At 29.0% G+C, this 8,915-nt stretch overlaps 1 pseudogene; it reads left to right on the forward strand.

The window, feature by feature from the left end:
• The first annotated feature begins 3,139 nt into the window (after positions 1–3,139).
• Positions 3,140–6,124, forward strand: LOC132169654 (uncharacterized; annotated as a pseudogene).
• The last annotated feature ends 2,791 nt before the right edge of the window (positions 6,125–8,915 follow it).

The raw sequence follows: 8,915 nt of genomic DNA on the forward strand, positions 1-8,915 counted from the left end.
GTCTTAATTATTTCTCTCTCCCATAATTTTGTCTCTCTCTCTCTCTCCCTTTATCTCCACTTATATGTCTTAAATCTTTCTCCCATAATTTTATATCTGAATTCATTTTTTTTTTTAATTAATTGTGCTAACTCTCACTCTCCCATAAAAGCCGAGTTTTGATAGGGAGTGCTTAGAATTGCAACACGTGTCCTCCTAACTCCATTTTTCTTTTGTCTTAACTCTCTCTCCCATAAATCCGTAGGTCTCTCTCTCTCTCCCCCTTTATCTCCACTTAAATGTCTTAAATCTCTCTCTCTCTCTCTCTCTCCCATAATTTATGTTTGAATCGATTTTTTTATTTTTTATTTGTAATGCATTGAATTGTCTTAATGAAGAAAACAAAAGGTTTTCAAATTCTCTATTTCTCTCTCTTTATTTAATTTTCTTTTTATCTTCTCTTCCTTTATGTTTATATCTCAATGTGAGATATATTATTATATATATTCATCATCATCATATATAAAATCCGAGTTTTGGCTCAGAGAGAGCGTAGAATTGTGACACGTGTCCTGAACTTTTTTTTTAATTTTTTTCTCTTAACTCTCTCCCCCATAAATTTGTAGGTCTCTCTCTCTCCCTCTATCTCCACTTAAATGTCTTAAATCTTTCTCTCTCCCATAATTTATGTTTGAACCGATTTTTGATTTTTTATTTGTAATGCATTGAATTGTCTTAATGAAGAAAACAAAATGTTTTCAAATTCTCTATTTTTCTCTCTTTATTTAATTTTCTTTTTATCTTCTCTTGCTTTATGTTTATATCTCAATATGAGACAATTAAAATGTATGAGTTTTATTTGTAATATATTTAATTGTCTTAATGAAGAAAACAAAAGGTTCTCAAATTCTCTCTTTCTCTCTCAGTTTATTTTTCTTTTTCTCTTCTCTTGCTTTCTATTTATATCTCAATGTTCCTCTATCAATTTCACACTCAAATCAGGAAAAAGACAAGACTACAAGAGAGAGGTAGAGAGAGTTTCTAATCATTGTTTCTCAATGATTTCTTTTCTTTATTTTATTTTTTTGCAATAACAGTTCTTTCCAATTTTTCAATCGTTATTTCTCAATGAAAAATTATACTATTCTCAATGAAGAATATAATAGTTATTTTCAATTATATTAGTATTTTCATTTTATTCGTTTTTTTTTATCTTTATTTTCGGTGCTTATGTTCTTCCATTTTTGTTTTTGTCCCTTATATCTTTTTCTAATTTTTTTTTCTTCTCTTATTGTCTATTTATATCTCAATGTTCCTTTGTAAATTTCACAATCAATTCAGAAAAAGACAAGAGAGAGAGAGAGAGAGATTTGCATTGCTGTTTCTCAATGAAAAATTATACTACAGTTCTTTTTTATATATATATATATATATATTTTTTTCTAGACCAGTTTTTTTTCAATTTTCCAATCGTTGTTTCTCAATGAAAAATTATACTACAATTTTTTTTTTATTTTTTTTTTTTATCCAGAATAGTTATTTTCAATTAGTATTTTCATTTTTTTTTCCTTTTTTTTATCTTTATTTCCGGTGCTTATGTTCTTCCATTTTTTTTTTGTCCCTTATTTTTTTTTTTCTAATTTATATATTATTTTTTATTCAAATGATTACTTTTCTTTGGTAAATTTTACATTGAACTCAAGAAATAATAATGAGAGAGAGTTTCTTATCGTTATTTTTGGTTGATAATTTTTTAGTTTGTACATGTTGTTGTTCATTGAGTGATTTAATTTTTTTTATCTGTTTACATGCTTAATTAATGGATGACATTGGTTTTTAAGGTTTCATTGGAATTGAGAAACGTATACAGTAGAAAAAGACAATTCTTTCAATTATATTAAAATTTTATTTTTAGTTTTTTATTTTATCTTTATTTAATGTATTTATGTTCTTCCATTGTTATCCCTTAAATTTTCTACTAATTTATATATTATTTATTCAAATTGAATATTTTTCTTTAGTAAATTTCACATTGAATTAAGAAATGATAGTGAAAGAGTTTCCTATCATTATTTTTGGTACGGTGTATGATGCTTTTTTAGATTATGTCAATGTTCATTGTATAGATTTTTTCGTCTTTGTTTTCCTCTATGTCTTAAAATTAGTTTCATTTACTTTATATATGTGAATGATGGTTGTAAAAAAAAAAAAGTGGTTATGTTCTTCCATTTTTTTTCCTTAAATTTTATACTAATTTATATATTATTTATTCAAATTGATTATTTTTCTTTTGTAAATTTCACGTTGAATTAAGGGAAATGATAGTGAAAAAGTTTCCTATCATTATTTTTGGTACGATGTATAATTAGATTATGTCAATATTCCTGCCAGTGTTTTTTATCTCTTTCATTTTTAAAAAGAAAAATTAAACTATCAACATTCTTTTGTTTACAAAATTAGTAAACATAACTGTAATCAAATATCAATATGCTCATATATTTTAGAATACTTCTTTATTTCTATCAGTGTAATAGAAAAATTTCTCAAAAAAATTGTTTATGAGGAGAAAGTTTAACTCCTGAAAGACAAAAGTTTACCATAATGGATTGTGTAGTGGAGGAGAAGTGGTGCCATTGATTAATCTATGTATTGAGTAAAACTATGGTTTAAAAGGATCTTATGAACATTTGTCATTTTTGGTAGCTAATTAGTTGATTAAGAGCAGAAAATAAAACATTTGTCATTTTTGGTAGCTAATTTTTTTTTGAGTAAATTACAAAATAAAAAAAACCCGTCAGCGCGGGCTCTAAGCTAGTAAGTAATTAAATTGGGGTATATTTTTGTTTGAGAATTTATTATTTATATATAATGCAGGAAATTTCTATTGAACGTCAAAGACCAAGAATTTGGTGGTGTCAAGTTGCATACCCGCCACGTAAATGCATTAATAACATATTCCTTAAATTAAGGAATTTGGTAATTCAAATCATCTAAATTCCTTAATTTAGAAAAATACAAGATTTTCTATTATACATTTATTTTTATAGAAGCAATAGAATTTACATTTTTTTCTTTCTCAATCCTAAAAGGTTATTATAAATATCTCTAAATTAACATTAATCAATTTTTCAGGGGGTGGGTAATGTGTTGCAAATAGAGTATGATGGTATCACTAATTTACTTGAGGATCATGATAAAAGAGAAAATAGGGGGTATATATATAAATTTGATCACTTAATTAAATATTCTTGCTTTTAGATTTTCCCATCTTATATATTATTCTTTCTTCTATCTAGTTATTGGGATGTAGCTTGGAATCAGCCAGATCAAGGTCCTAAGGGTTCCATTGAGAGGTAAATCAATTATCTAATACTAATATTTTACTTTGATCATTTATTACACCTACTTTACATTATAAGCTGATATATTGTATTTTAAGTAGTTGACATATAAAGCTACTTAGAACACGTTACATCAATTACTCGCATGAATTTGTAGGAGCTACATTAAAAATATGCATTTTTCCTAAGCTATATGAATTATTTGCATAATCGCAAGAACAAAATTTAGGATTATAACCTAGAACAAGGACAAAGTAGAACTTTCATTTACTCGGACATGGAATGGTTCATCCAGTAGAAAAGGAAGTGCCCCCTTAAACGTAGACAAAAGGTACGTGTACAATTAAGTGTTTTCATTTCACCAATTTTGGAACTAATTAACAAGTGGTTATTCTAATATGTAATTATAATATGGAATTATATATATATATATATATATGAGCGCCTTAAAGGATGGCCCAATGTGGATTTGGGTTATATTAGGATTGCTTACAAGCTCAAAAAAGGACAAGTGAGTAAATAAAATATGTTCATTTCATTTTATGCAAAATAAATTGAATATTAAAAAGCGAATAAGTATAATTATTGTATTTGAAAATGAATGGTCAGGTTTTACTACATGGCACTATCAGACGATAAGCAGACGACCATGCCAATGCAGAAGGACCGGGAAAAGAGTCATGTCCTCTCCTACCTAGAGGCAGTTCTTTTGACGAATGCAACCAATCCTAGAGTTAGAGGAGAGGTGGACGACAAGTACCAGTACTCGTCAGATGTGAAAGACACCAAAGTTCATGGGTGGATATCCCTTGACCCACCCGTTGGATTCTAGATCATAACACCCTCTAAAGAGTTTCATTTAGGTGGGCCCACCAAGCAAGAACTCACCTCTCATGTCGGCCCCACTGCCCTCTGTGTAAGTTCACCTATCCATACGCTTAATAAGTGCTAATTTAATGACTTATTTTCACTACCACATCGTCAACTTATATGATAGTCATGTAATAATCTACTACATATGATTACTCTTTAAACAAATACTCTTTGAGATGATAAGTGGAGATGACGACTGGTGGGATAATGTTTAAAAGGAAAACGCTTGATTACAAATTTTAGTATAATTTCTAAACAAATTCTCATAGTATTTTATATGAGTGTCATGTGACGTACCATAATATGAATAAAAAAAAAATTAAGTACTAAAATTTAATATATATACATTTAATTGTTGAGTAGCTGACATAGTAAATAACTAAATATTACGTAGATTGTCACGTCAATTTATAAGGGACTTATGTTAAATATTGTAATACTTCTAACAACATTCAAAATTAAGCATAAACTCGATTCGTAGTAAAAACAATTAGGCATTCATAATTTTTTTTTTCTTTTATAATTATTACAATAGTCAACTTTCTAATTTGGTTATTCATATTTAGGTGTTTATGAGCACACACTATTCGGGAATGGATCTTGAGATGAAATTCAAAGATGGAGAGCCGTGAAAAAAGGTCTTTGGACCTATATTCGTCTATATGAACTTGGTTTCTCATCAAAATGATTATCAAAAGCTTTGGGTAGACGCTAAGGAGAAGGTATGTTTAAATTGAGGCATTATGTTCTATGAATCTCAACTAAATTTTGAAATAATTCACAATTGGATTTTATTTAAATGTTGCTTGAGGTTGACAGCTGGCCATATAATTTCACTAAGTCAAGAGATTTCCCTTCTGTTGATCAACGTGGAACCATTGTGGGTCAACTGCTAGTTAGTGACCAGTATGTCCCTTCTCTACTTGCACATAAAGTTTTTTTTAGACGAGTTAAGTTTGGATTCAATTCTAACAAATTAGATATAAATTCAATTAAATCTAGATTCTTTGGGATTGAAACACTTCTTCAAAATAAAGGGGCCACGTGTCTTGTAACAAAACACATGAAACATGTGTTCCAATACCAATAATTTCAATTCCAGCTAAAATTAAACATGAGCTGAATCCTTTTTATACATAAGATAATTTTAATTATCTTGCTTTATTAGGTATATCAGTAAGAGCTTAATTTTGGGGCAATCTACTTATGTTGGTTTGGTAGCTCCTAGAGAGGTAGGGTCGTGGCAAAAAGAAAGCAAGGTATTTTTCTCCTGTATAAACCTTGGATACATGACACCACTCACAAGAACCTGTGTATTGATTGAGTGAGGACTTGAACAATCGATATTGTGATATTAACCAAAACGAGTTGACCATTAAGCTAACCCTAGTGGGCATGCCCTTCTTTATTTTCTTTATCATAATTCTTGGTTCTAATAATGCATTATAGGAATATAAATAATGGGACATGTGAATCAATAACATGGCAGATTAGATTTGAACTTGTTAATGTGAACAAGAACGGAAATTATACATTCCAATTGGCCTTAGCATCAGCCCATTATGCGATAGTACATGTACAAAACACATGTCAGAGCAAGTTATCTCATTTACCGAATCCATCAAATGAGATAACTTTTTTTTTTTTTTTTGGCTAATATTTTGCTTATGATTTGATGATTGGATTGTAAGGCTCGATTCAACGACGCACATGCCAGACCTGCTCACTTTTCAACAAGATATATTGGAAGGGACGACGCCATTGCGAGGCATAGAATCCATGGGTTGTATTGGCTTTACAACATTGATGTAAAAGGCAATCCACTCCATGAAGAAAACAACACAATCTATCTTAGACATACAAAAAGCGAAAACTATTTTCATGGAGTCATGTACGACTACCTTCGTCTAGAAGGGCCTTCAGAAGCCTGATCATTAATTTACAAGATTCTAGATCTTGTTTCCCTACTTGGGAACATATAGTCACATATGGTTATCACGTACAATTGTATGTAACTATAAGAACAAATTTATTTGCTGTGTTTTAAGGTTAATTAAGCATCTACCTTGATCTCTTAGTTCAAAAATGAAATGAAATTTTTGTGATCATACTAGTATTCCACCTTACTTCATATGTCCCCCTCCATCTTTTACACCTTTTAAATACTTAATTTTTTTACCATTTGTAACGAAATCATAAGAAACTAGGGGTGCAAAGGCGGGCGGTTTTTAACCGCCCGCTAACCGCTAACCGCTATAACCGCCAACCGCCTAACCGTCTAACCGTCTAACCGCATTAACCGCTAACCGCCTAACCGCCATAACCGCCTAGCGGTTAGAGGTTAGCGGTTATTGGGTCTACTAACCGTAACCGCTAACCGCTAACCGCCTTTTTATATAATATATTTTTATAATTATAATTATAAAAATATTTATACATATAACATAATCACTTGATCATTAAATCACAATTTTTTAAAAAAAATAATTAAATCACAATTTGAGTATTAATATATTATCACTATAATTTATATGATTATATCATATAATCACTTGATCATTAAATCACAATTTGAGTATTAATATATTATCACTATAATATGATTATATCACATGAGATTGATTATTAAATCATTTGATTATATAATAACAAATTATACATATATAATATGACATAACTCATAAGTATACTAATTCATACTAATACAACAATTAAATATCTAGAGACTTATTTCCAATGTATGTTATAAACCTATAAGTTTATATAAGTCTACATATGTATATGAATAATATAAATGTATAATATAAATAGTTAATCATATGATTCAATGACAATTCAAATACTTTATTCAAGATTTCAAGTGAATCATATTATTAATGTACAATGATGATATGATTCGTATAATATCAAATTAAGTAATTGACATTGGATTAAACAATGACCAATGTGTTACTTATAAACATAATTTAAGTATTAATGTATTATCATTATAATTTTAGTAATTTATATATTATCACTATAATTGATATGATTATATCACATGATGACTTGATCATTAAATCATATGATTATATAATAATAAATAATACATATATAATATGACATAACTCATAAGTCATAAGTCTACAAGTTAATCATATGATTCATGTACAATGATAATCACAATTGATTCAATTGAATTAAACAATATGTTACTTATAACTACAAGTCTACAATTTAATTAAAGCATTATTAGATACTTTAGGAATTTAGGATTTAGGAGTTTGAACATTACCATTTACCATTAGATATTAAGTTCAATTCAAAGAAAAAAGATTATAAGTAAATATGATAAGAATTTAAATAATTAATCATATGAATCATATGATATAATTTAATGAGACTATATGATTATATAATATCAAATTAAGTAATTGATATTAGATTCAACAATGTGTTACTTATAATCACAATTGAAGTATTAATGTATTTTTTGAACATTTTTTAGAAAAAGAAATTTAACCATTTTTTGAAAGAAAAAAAAAAAGAAAATTAACAATTTTGAACAATTTTGAATTATATATATATATATATAATTGCTTATAGTTATATTATATGCATATTGAATAATATAAATGTATAAGATAAATATTTAACTATATGATCCAATTACAATTTTCCAATACTTAATCAATTATTCATGTACAATGACAATGACAATGTGATTCATATAATATCAAATTAAGTAATTGACATTGGATTAAACAATGTGTTACTTATAACTACAATTGAAGTATTTTTGTTTGTTTGTAAGTTTATAAGATCAACACTTAATCATATGATCCAATGACAATTCAAATATTTATAGCAATTGGGCCCAAGAAGATATTAAAAATACAAGAAAAAAAAATGAGGGTAAAAAAAAGCCCAATTTTAAAAAAGCGGTTAGCGGGCGGTTATCTATTTCACTAACCGCTAACCGGCCACTAACCGCTAACCGCTAACCGCTAGGCGGTTAGCGGTTGCGGTTAGTGAAATTTACTAACCGCTAGGGCGGGTACGGTTAGCGGTTATTGCCACTAACCGCTAACCGTAACCGCCTTTGCACCCCTAGTCCGGATCTCTCCATCTGAGAAGACTCTACAAGCTTTGCGTTTTCCGGTTTACAGGATGAGTTGTTTTCCGGCGAAGGTGATGGCAACAGTGGTAGCAATATTCCTTCTTGTGGGTGGAATACATATTCCACCAACTTCTGCATCTCTTCCTTATGGTAACATTTCTCCCCTTTTTTTCTTTCTGATTATAATTATATATATCAACATCATTTCTCACGAGCTATATATGATCTTTCTTTGTCCTCAAAGGTGGTCGGAAGAGTTTATCCCTTGATGGCTTGACGAAGACAGTACCAAGATTACAAGGCAGCTTTGAAGGTCTGAACATAATTACTGGTAAGAAAATAGTTTCCTTCCGGAGCCTACGAGAAGGTATATCGGCCCCACCTTCACCCGTCCGAAACGGATCACCACCCCTTTGATTCTTTTTTCCATCATTTATTTCATCACAACCAATTCTCTGCCTAAGACATATAGCTCTATTGGGTAATGTTTTCTTTTTTTTCTGAACTATTGGGTAACATTTTCACAAAGAATTATTAGATGTTTGTCAGGGTTTGTTGGTTTATATGAATAATGGAAGGTTTAATTCTATGAAATAATGGAATTGGATAGTACTATTATTGTT

Source organism: Corylus avellana, chromosome ca2, assembly GCF_901000735.1.
Source record: "Corylus avellana chromosome ca2, CavTom2PMs-1.0".
NCBI classification, from domain to species: Eukaryota; Viridiplantae; Streptophyta; class Magnoliopsida; order Fagales; family Betulaceae; genus Corylus; species Corylus avellana.